At 30.4% G+C, this 12,135-nt stretch overlaps 1 protein-coding gene across 2 annotated transcripts in view; it reads right to left on the bottom strand.

Moving 5' to 3' along the window:
* The window catches only part of KLHL1 (kelch like family member 1), a 266,430-nt gene that overhangs the window by 137,435 nt on the left and 116,860 nt on the right, over positions 1-12,135 (bottom strand). The gene's annotated exons all lie outside the window — the stretch shown is intronic.

The raw sequence follows: 12,135 nt of genomic DNA, 5'->3' as shown, positions 1-12,135 counted from the left end.
TCATAGCATTGTTAGGATTAAAATAGTTAATATCTGTAAACACATTGTCCAGTGTATGGTAATCTATTTATTAATATTTTGGTGACATTGTAAAGAAATTATAATTTCTCATCCTTTCTTTTAGCTCTCTACATTGCTAAGAGGTATTATATGAAACTCATAAATAAGATACATGATAACTATATATATTGTTTTAATGTCATATGGAAACATTGTCTAAGAGTCACCATTGAATAACTATTTAATTTATTAGGAGAACATACCTTTGTTTGATTTACCATTTCCACTGATTAGGTCTTAAACACTGTGACATTACATATTCACTTGCAGAATAACAATAATTGCAAATGATTTCTGCTCTGTGGAAAAGACAAACTCTAATGTTTAAAGTTTTATTGCTTTTTATGAGATTAGCCAGTTTTGTCTTTAACTTTGCAAATTTATTTAAGCATTCTTTTTCTTAGTAACTTTGGTCTCCTAAAATAGTTTTATCACCCTTCTGATACTCTCATTCATGAGATAAATTATTTGACATGTGCTCAATATATATTTGTGTGAGTCACAATTTTTACTTGTCTTAGAATCATGTCTTAACTTTAAAATGTATACCCAGTTATTTATGTCACTTTAGTTCCTTTTCAATCTCACATAATAGTATCCATAAGTTAATATAAAATAAAACTCACTAAGAAATCTAATAGTATTTAAAATTAGATGACCTTTATCTGGATATGAAAATATTACTGTAATATTTGAGAACTTATTTCTTAATATTCTAGGAACAGTTGAGCTACCTCTCAGCCCTCAGGTGACCTTTGTTTCTGTACTTAGTTCTAGAATTTGAAGGTCTGGGGGATTAATGGTGCCTAAAGCTTTAACATCATTCTGAAGACTTTTCCCTTTTTATGCCTATTGTACCATTTGAGGGCTCCCATTTTTTTCTGTCTGGATTAAAAAGGTATTATATCACTGTTTAGTACTGGTAGGCAGCAAGTTTTTGTTTGTTTGTTTTGGACTCTACACAGACCTTTCTTCCTCTGGGTAGGATACACAATGAGATATTGCCTCATATCAGTTAGAATAGCTATCATCAATAAATCAAAGAACAAGAAGTGTTGGCAAGGATGCAGAGAAAAGAGAACTCTTATACACTCTTGGTTGGATTGCAAATTGGTACAGCCACTATGGAAAACAGTCTTCAGGTTCCTCAAAAAATTAAAAATGGATCTACCAATTGTACTTCTGGATATTTATCCAAAGAAAACCAAAACAATAATCCATGAAGATCTATGCACTCTTATGTTCATGGCAGCACTATTTACAATAGCAAAGATATGGAAGCAACCTAAATGCCCATCATCAGACGATTGGATAAAGTTATGGTTCATATATACAATGGAATATTATCCAGCCATAGAAAAATGAAATTCTACCATTTGCAATGAGATGGGTGGGCCTAGTGGTTGTTATGCTGAGTGAAATAAATCAGACAGAGGAAGATAAATATCATATGATTTCACTTATATGTGGAACATAAAGAACAGAAAGAACAAACTAATCAAAAACAGTCTCACAAATATAGAGGACAATCTGGTAGAGGAGCTGGAAGAAAGGAGTGAACGGTTAAAGAAGTATAAATTAGTAGTAGGTGGTCATGGGGATGGGGAGCATGGCATAGGGAATGCAGTTAGCATTAATGTAATGGCTAGGTGGAAGGCCAGAGGAGAGAATGAACAATTAGGGAATCATTTTATAAACTACATAAATGTCTAACCAATGTATTGTATACTTAAAACTAATAAAAACAAAGAAACAAATAGAAAAAAGAAGTGAATGTGAGAGCTAAGCCCATAACTTCATAGATGACAACATATGTGAAAGTCTTTCTAACCTTGTATTTCTCAATAATTTTTAAATTATGATACTAAAAGCACAAGCAAAAAATGAGAAAAAATAAATACATTGGACATTATGAAAACTGAAAACCTTTATCCTCAAAAAAAATATCATCAAGAAAGTGAAAAGACCACCCACAGAATGGCAGAAAATATTTGAAAATCGTATAGCTGATAAGAGACTTTATCTAGACCACAAAAAGAATGATAAAAATAACCCAATTAAAAGACGAGCAAAAGAGCTGAACAGATAGTTTTCCAAATAAAATTTATAAATGTTCCATAGGTACATGATAAAATGCTTGGTTTTACTAAGCATTAAGGAAATGCAAATCAAAACCACGAGATATCGTTTCATACCCACAAGGATGGCTATAATCAATAAGAAAGTTAACAAAAAAATTGTTGGCAAGGAAATAGAGAAATTGAACCCTTATGTACTCTTGTGGGGAATGTGAAATGATGGAGCTTCTCTGAGAAACAGTCTAGCAGTGCCTCAGAATCCTTAACACAGAATTACCATAGAACTGTTTCACTCCTTGTTACATAGCCAAAAGAAATAAAAATATATCCACACAAAGACTTGCATACAATAGTTCATGGTAGTATTATTCATAATGGCTCCAAAGTGTAAATACAAATGCCCATAAACCAAGAATGGATAAATAAAATGAGGTGTACTCATACACTGTAATGTTGTTTGGCAATAAAAAGAAATAAAGTACAAGCACATGCTATAACACAAATGAGTCTTAAAAACATTACATTAAGCCCAAGAAGCCAGTCTTCAAGGACCACATATTGTATAATTTCATTTCTATAAAACATCCATAATGGGAAAGTCTATGCAGATAGAAACTAGATTATTGGTTACCCTAAGGCTGGGGAGCTGGGTGGGTGTGATGGGGAATGAATAGGGACAGGGTTCCTTTTTGAAGTGATGGAAATGTTCTAAAATTGAATATGGTGATGGATGCATAATTTTGAGAATGTACTAAAAAACATTGAATTGTACGTATTAAATTGTATGGTAGGTGAATTATATATCAATAATGCTGCTTTTATAAAACATAAAACATATGAACATAGGGAAGTATCTATTCATTCATTCATCATCATTTGTTGATTCCCAACTGTCATTAGTTAATCTTCCACTTGCGATATTAGGTTTTCAATTCTTAATGACACAATGGAACTTATATACATTATCTAGAAATGCATTTATATTTCATGAAATTTCAGATTTAACAAGATATTTAGAAAGTCATATGGCTGTAAGGTAACAGTATGGTTTCAAACAAACTTCATCATTTAACAGTTAATGAGATAGACCTCAAGTGAATTGCTCAAAACACGGTTTTACTAAACCTAGGTAAAACGTCAAGTCTCACGATTTCCAAAGCATTTTTTCCTTGTACTTTACTTTCTTTCTGCTCAAGATATTTTGAAACTTCAAATGCCTTCAGTGATCAGAAAATTACAGAAACATCAGAAACAAACTAGTTAAAAAATGGGACTGTTGAACAAATTAAAGCAGCACTGGTGAGAACATATTCTCAGCAAAATTAATAAAAAGTTAAAAAGTAAAGCCTAGACTTTCAGTCCATGTTTTAAAAAAAGAATTGGGAAATTATCTAGTCTAGTCTATCTGTATAGTTGGAATTACTTCCACGATATCCATGCTAAGAATTTGACTATTTTTTCCCCTTAAATCTCAGTGGTGTTCTATAATCTCACAAATAGTTTAAAAAATAAACCGCAAGGAGTGTTACAAATTCTAAGATAATATTAATTAAATTTTTAGGTCACAGTATTTAATGTTAAGAATATGATATGCTAGTATCCTCTTTGTATAAAATATTATTAGCTATACTTTTATATTAAAACAACAAGTAACAAAAATCTAATTCTGATATACTTCTTACTGACTTTTAAAAGTAGGATAAAGGGAACTTTAGATTACTATGTTGGTTTGTGTTCTTTGCCCAATAAGATAAATCTATTTTCTACTAATGTTCGATATTGAAGAATACCATTGAATGAAGAGCTGATGATTGACCCATGTTATTCTGCTCACTCAGGCTGATTTTTTTTTTTTTAGCTGTTAGATTATCAGAAAAGTTCTTTAATTTTTGCCCAGAACCCGAAGCTTCATTGATTCCCATCTCTATTGCCTAGGCTGTCAAAGGATGCATTTACTATGAGAAGTTTATAGATCTTGGTGTTGTTTAGCTTTAAGGTATGGTTATTACCAAGTTTTATTTGTATGAAGCTAGAATACATCACTCATATCTCTGCTTTCTTGAAACAAATAAGGCAATAATTCTCAGATAATTCTATGACTTGGAAAGTAAAAAAAAAATGTGTGTCGATTTACTGTGATGGATTTCAAGTGAGTTCATCGAACTGTCCATTTTTTATTCTAAATGCTGTAGTAAAATAATATTCTTTCCTATGCCAAGCAGTGTTTCAATTTACTGACCACTAAACCATCATAAATAACTAAAGGCTTTTTACCTGTTGCAGTAGACTATTTAAATGCACACTACATTGTTGGCCACTTACAAACCTAGCTTTAGAGTCTTTGAGAATAGCTGGAATTTTCAAGCTTTCAATATTTAATGAAATCATTTCCCATAATCTTTCTAATAGTTAAGTTAATGAAACTTGCCATATTCTTCTTCTGAAGAGGAAGAAAGCCATTGATGATCATAATATGAGTGTATATGTGGAAAATAAGGATTTTAAAAATAATGTAAACTAGGGTTATTATAGAGTCTACTACTTAATAATATAGATTTTATTCTAATTAATATATGAAGTTAATACTGATACAATGTCTCTTTGTGTGCATAAATGTATACATGTATGTCTTAATTAGTAACTAGATATAATAAATCAGATTTTAATTTTATCGATTTTCTAGTTCAATTGCAATTAGTTATTTTTAAAATATGTATTTTCTTCTATATGTCATGTTATCTTCTGTCTCACCATTTAGTTATGATCATTTATTCTTATCTATACACTAGAAGTAAAAATAGAACCCGTACTCTATAAATTGATAATCAGCTTATTCTTCTTTCAGACAGAATTGGAGAAGAAACTGAATTCCATCTTTATCCATATCTTTAAAAATCTCTTCATTTTTTTTAAACTTTAGGTTCAATTAAGATGCAAATTGTTTTCAATAAATGCTTAGAATAGTATATCTGGCTTGAACCTTTAGATTCAGTCTTTAAAAAATTTACTTAGATTTAGTATTGATGAAATAGTCTATTTTGCTTAAAAATGTTTACTTTTTATTATTTTCAAAAACGCCTGTTTACTAATTTTAAATTATATAACTTGAATTCAACTAAGATATATATTTTTTGTGTTGCTCAAATAAAAACAAACATTCTTACATAAAATAAAGACAACAAAAATAGTTATAAGTGCTTATTGGAATAAAGCCCATCACTTATACTATTTACTGAATTTACTTAATGAGGTCGGGATCTGCATCTCATTCTTCAAACCTTTGCTGATTTCTCCTTACTATTATCCATCAATTTTGAATTATTTTGTGTTGTTTTATGTAATCTACAATCATATATGAAAATAGAATACATTTGGTCTAGCATTAATTCTTCTGTTAGTGTGTGTCTTTTATGTTGGACAACCAGGTTTTATATTTATTCTTTGATAGCATGGTGACTCTCAATGAAAACTTTAAATAAAAATTTTAATAAGAATAACTTTTAATAAAGAATTTAAACAAGGATAGCTTTCATTTGAAGTACTAAACTATATTAAATATAGACTTTGAATATGAAATAAATCTACTGAACTTAACTTAAAAATATACACACATAGTAGATGGAATATGTTGCCCGTTAAACAGTTTTAAAATAGCTGATAAAAAAGTAATGAGCTCCAAACATCCTGGGTGCATCCTGTATGCATTTATAAATATATTTTAATAAGGAACTATAAAAAGTAAAATTAGGCACAACATAAATATTTTTATGTATTGTAAATAAAGATACTATATTTCACTACAAATTATTAATATTCATATTTTATTTATTAGAATAAATTTTATAATAAGAAATATCAAATTATTAATATATGAAAGTATTCATTTATTTTTTCTTTCAAATTTTTATTGTGTGTCTAAGTGAGAAAGGTGCTGTGCTAAGAACTAAAATACAGCAGTGAACAAGTCAGAGGCAGATGTCACCTCAGGGAACATGTATGTAATCTAGCTCTTTCCATAATGTTAATATATTTAGAGTATTTTGGGGTGTGGGGGGAACATCTGATAGTCCATTAGAAGTTATTTTTTTTCTTGAATTATTTCTGGTTGTACAGTAAATTTCTGAAAGCATTTTTTAAGGAAATGTGTACTAAAGGCAGATTGGGTTTCCCTTCAGGCAAAGATTGATTTATCATCTTTCTTGTGAACTATAATCGATCTCTCTTCCTTTCATTCCTCTTTCTAAAATTACTGTTAAGGATCTTTAAGCATGAATATATCTTTAACAGAAAAATGGCATTAAAAGAAAAATCTAAAAGAGAAGCATAAAAAGAAATGTTCTGCATTGTGAGATTCACTACTTCATCAGGAAATATAAATACTTTACATTAGTTTATAATGTGTAAATTATTTCAAGAAAGTGAAACTTTCACACGCGATAAAAAAATCAGAATTTTTTCCACTTTTGAACAAAAGTAAATTATTGATTTTATTTGTCGAAGAACTGTGCAAACTGAAAAGGGTACTGCACCCAAAACATGGCTGGCTTTTCCTTCTTCTGACATCACATAAGAAACCCTTTTTGAACTATTCTAATGAGGTAGGAATACTGCTAATCATAGAAGGGAATTACATGGATTAAATTATTGAAATCTTTAAACACTGAGAGAGGACTTAGAAATTACTATGAAAATCCTTTAGATGTGTGTTTATAGGATATTTTTAAACATTAATATTCATTCTTGAGCATTTATTAGTTATATTGTTGTCACAGCATCAACTCAAAACACACAACACTACAAAAATTTAAATCTACTGGACAACTAAAAAACCTGATACATTTTTCATGGTAGAGCGTGTGTGTGTGTGTGTGTGTGTGTGTGTGTGTGTGTGTGTTGTGATTTTTGCACTACTTTGTGCTGTATCTTTGCGTTTAAAAAGATATAAGAAATGAAAATAAAATTAAAATATGGAAATGGAAGATTCCTTAAAATGAGTAGAAAGCTTTTCAAGGAGATGAATACTATTATCATCTTCATTATTAACAAAAAAGCAGAAAGATGCATGTTTTAAAACAGAATGATCTTAATTTTGGATATGAAAATCTAAAATGGAAACATATTTGAAGAACATCCAAGTAGAAGAAATGGACCATGTCTAAAATGGACCCTTAAAAAGCCTTTAATTTTCATTGGATACTCTGTAATTATGCTTTATTTGTCTTTGAAACTGTTATAAATGCACATTTAATTGTGGTTTACTTTATTGAACTTTAATAATTACAAAGTTCTATATAGTCAAACTGAAATTACATGAGTGAATGTAATTTGTTATATTATTTATTATACATATCAATTTATCCATTGTAATCTGAATATCCTGTTTGTGCATGACACTAAACACAATTAAAAGTTAATTTTTCAAACTCCATCACTCAAATCAACTTCCAGTCTTAGCCAATTGACTAGAATTTCACCAATGAAAAGTCACTGGTGACAAAAACTGCCTGTAAAGTCTAAGTTAGGGTCAAAACAAGTAAATAAAAACAAAAATGGGAATAAGTGGAAGGTCCTTGATAATTAGGCTTCCACATGTTTCTTTTTCCTTATGATCATTATGCATCGATGGCAGTTGTCATCCAAGCTACTCGTTGTACCCATCCTGACAACTTCATTTCTTATCAATTTACAAAGAAATTCAGAAAGTCAGATTTTACTGATATTCATCGTGATATTTATATATTAACTTAAACTCATTACTCAAACTGTGTGTGTGTGTGTATGCTAGTGAAAAGGAGTAACACAAAATAATGAATATAAGAAAAAAATCAGATGACATTCAAAACAAATTTAGTACTAATGCATCACATAACAGTCCTGAGGAAAAATATGGGTGAAGTGAACTTTATTTTGATGACTTAGAAAAGCAAGTAAATTTAAATTCCATTTATTTTTTCAAAGAAATTCTAGTTTATGGTTTATTAGAAAGGTTATTGATAAAAATAAAAAAGCGTGCTAGAAACCATGAGAAAAGTCAGGTATTTCAAAAACTATAAACAGAAACCACATAAAGTGTTCTTTTTCTCTGTCATTGCTCTAATGACTGAAGGACAAGTGAACAATATCTGTATAGGATTTCTTAGAGTATTAAACTCTGAAAGGGCAGCTACTTTTATTCTGATTCACAAAGGCTTTATGCTCCAGTTCTGAGACTTCCACCTTTCAAGGATACTGATTGAACATGGAAACCTCTCATTAGTCCTATGGCCACTGATTCTACCTCTAGTGTAAACACACACACATACACACACACACACACACACACACACGCACGCGCACACACATGCACACACACATACATATATATATATATTAAAATATATATACATATAAAAATCAAGAAGCTCAGTATGGCTGGAATTATGTGAACAGGGAAAAGTAATGGTAAGAAATATGACTGGGAAGAAAGTTGGAAGAAAAACATGTGTAGTCTTGTTGAATTCAGGAGTGCTGAAAATCACAATCTCAAATAAATATCCTAGATTGAGGGCCCCCAACGCCCAGGCCACAGACCAGTTACCAGTTCATGGCCAGTTAGGAACCGGGCTGCACAGCTGGGGATGAATGGCAGGTGAGCAAGTGAAGCTTCATCTGTATTTGCAGCTGCTCCCCAGGGCTAGTAGCATCAGCTCCACCTCAGATCATCAAGTATTAGATTCTAATGGGAGCATTGGTCCCTGGTACCAAAAAGGTTGGGGACCACTCCCCTAGGTAACTGTGGGAATTAATTAACATATTACACAGTAGTAGATACTCTGTTGTGACAAAATAAATTTCAATGGAAAAGCTTGTTCTCTGTCATAAAAGAGTTTGCAATATAATTTTAAAGACTAGTTAATATAATTAATTATAAAAGGAGGTTTATGATGATATCACATAATCCTAAGAAAAGGAATACTAAGATTTCAAATGAGAGAGAGAAGGCCAACAAAAGATTTGATATTTTTTTTAGGCACAGATGAATTTAAATTGGAAACTAAGGGTTATTTAGAATTAGATACCAGAGATTCTAAACAAGAGAAATATGAGTAAAGTAAGTATAAGTGAAGGGAAGTCACAGCACATGTTTAGGAGGGGTAAAATAGATGTCACTTATTTTTGAGAAAAAATGTCCAGGTAGCAGTTTAGAAACTAGGTCTGAAGGGCCAGGCATATCAAAATATGGAGTTTGAATCTTCTATTTTGGCATATGTATTAAAGACATTGTTGGATTAGGATGACAAGCCACTCTATGTTCTATGCAAGAAAGACTGTAAATAGGGAATTGAAGACCAAAACAGCTGTGGAAGTGAAGATCAGGGAACTTCCTACTGATAAACTCAACCTTCAGTTTAATGTGAATTCTCAAAAACACTCCACTGAGGTACTACATTCCTCAAAAACTTCTAGAAAGTTCCCATCGACTATCTTAGTCCACAACAGTGAAGGAAATCACTTAGAAGCTACTTCAACTTTCCATTTGTCTGCAATTTGCTTGCAACTGCATGTGGAGAATGTCTTCCTGTTTTCTTTCCCCTTCCATTTCTTGCATGAACGTCTCTTATTGGCAAACTCTAAGCCAAAACCATATGGAGAGAGGATTTCTGGGAAATGTAGTTCCAGGAGTCTCCTCTAAAGGCAAAGCTGACCTTAGCGGAAAGTGGCACTGATGATCAGTGGAAATAGACAAACCAGAAGAGAAAGATCAGAAGATTGAAGTAGACTCTGGACTTCCCATCCATCGTCACACAAAGCAGATCAATTCTAATACTACTCTTTCATGAACTATTTAATTTCAACAGATTAAATTATTAAAATGAAAAATGAAACAAAAAATACTTAAATACTACTGTTTAGACACAAGTTTATTCTGTCAAATACATGAAGACAGCTATTTTCATGCCCTAATATTATTCAGCCACAGGCAGCTCGAGTGTTTTTTAACTTTTTTTCATATGAAATGATTATAAAATATGTTCTATTTTGTTATTCTCATCTATTTTTGCTTATCATTCTCTAATACCTTTAAAATGTGAAGTACAGAATTAAGCACAAGTCTCATAATGAAATTTGACTAATAGAATTTGGGGGGGTCCTATTTTCTTCAATTATTTTATTGTTATCTGTATATTAATGCAGCCAAAATTTAAATGTTTTAGAATTAAGTTTCACACTTCCACTTAATATTGAGCTTGCAATCAACATTTTCCAGTATTTTGCACATGAACCACTGCCAAGCTGGGTCGGTCACCTTCTCTGAGTAGATTTTGGAATCATCTACAGAAAATTAATAGCTGAAGCCAAAGAAATAAGTGAATTTTCCAAATGAAAGTTAGCAAATCATATAAATAGCAAAAGCATATAGATAGCAAGTTAAGATCTATTTCATATCTAAAAAATTTAGCAATGAATTTAAAAATTAAAAAAAATGTTACTAGTAAAATAAGTAAATAGCAAATAATTAGAACCAATAAAAAGTTAATTCAGTCCTGGAGGTAATAAGAAAACTATGAAAGCATTTAAGAAGAAAAATAAAAAACATTATAATAGGTTTGCTTTCAAAACACAGATTGAATAGAGGAGAACATATACATGATTAAACAAGGATCAGATGCAAATATGTAGTGAGAAGTTATAATATCAGATGCAAAACATTTGTTTTTAAGTATTGAAATTGAGAGCAAATAGTGGTCTAGGAACATAAATGATTGGTAAATTTTCTTCACTAAAGCAGTAACTCAAGAGTGATCAGAGAATACTGGAGTCCATGCTTCCAAAAGAATGTGAAATTATTTAAATTTCAAAGGACATGACACAACACATAACTTAGTCATACTTTTAAAGCTAAATTAAATTAGAGTTACTTAGAATATTGAGTATCTTAGATAGAACCCTCCATATTTCTATTTTAAATATATTTTACTGCAAGGTGTACATTTTAAGATGCCTAAAGAAAAAAAACATATTGTTAGTATTGTGTGACAAATTATGGAACAGTCTAAGCAGCTGCAAGAAAAACATTTTTATTATTAAAATAATAATTTCACTGTGAACCAGAAGGGATCATTATCCCCCTGGATATGAAGGCATATTGTTCTTTGGTTTAGCTAAGCCAGGAGCTATTAATTGGATGAAATGTGCATAATTCAATGATTACAGTTGGACCTTGATATTTTAGTTGATGAAGTATTTGTTTACATTGATTTCACATGGTTCATATAATTTCAATAGTACCATTGTGCCCTGCCATGGAATATTTTGAAAGAAGAATTACAAAGCATGTATCTCCTTTCCTTTAGTTTTATGTTTTAATTTAATTTACTAATCTGCTCAAAGGATTAAAGGAGAAAATTAAAATAATAATGAAATTCTATCTAAGAATAACAATTAGAAGACTTAAATGGCTGATTGCCATTAGTGATTTGTAGAGGTATTAGATCTCAAAATAAGAGCAGCTATAAAGCTTAATGACATTTATCTCATATAAATTTCCCCTTGAGTTGGAAAGGAAAAGTTCTACGCTTTATAATTGGTTGTTTCAATAATAATCAAATTATTAATAATGTTAATACTAGTAACAGTAGTAAAAATAGCTGGCATTTCACATAGGTTTACTATACGTCAAGGACTGTATTAAGTGTTTTAGAAGGATTACTTCTAGCGTATGAAATATAATGGGTATAAACTTATAATCGATTTTTTATTCTAGAAAAAAAATTTTTACACCTTAAAGTTCATGTATTTAAAATGTACAATTCAAATGTTTTTAATATCTCTATAAAGTTAAAATACATGTATATATGTACATGTAGTGAGAAAAAAAATCAAAGAGAAATGTATAAAATAGGCTTAAATTATTTTAGTATTTACTGAATGATATTCACTCGATTTAAACCTATTATGAAAATGGTACAAATTCACAAAAAAAAATAGATCAGTTGGCATATATATCTAAATATAT

The sequence above is a fragment of the Rousettus aegyptiacus genome, unplaced genomic scaffold (assembly GCF_014176215.1).
Source record: "Rousettus aegyptiacus isolate mRouAeg1 unplaced genomic scaffold, mRouAeg1.p scaffold_m13_p_11, whole genome shotgun sequence".
In the NCBI taxonomy this organism is placed as follows: Eukaryota; Metazoa; Chordata; class Mammalia; order Chiroptera; family Pteropodidae; genus Rousettus; species Rousettus aegyptiacus.
The sequence above is the reverse complement of the archived record's forward strand: the minus strand, read 5'-3'. Positions and strand labels throughout refer to the sequence as shown.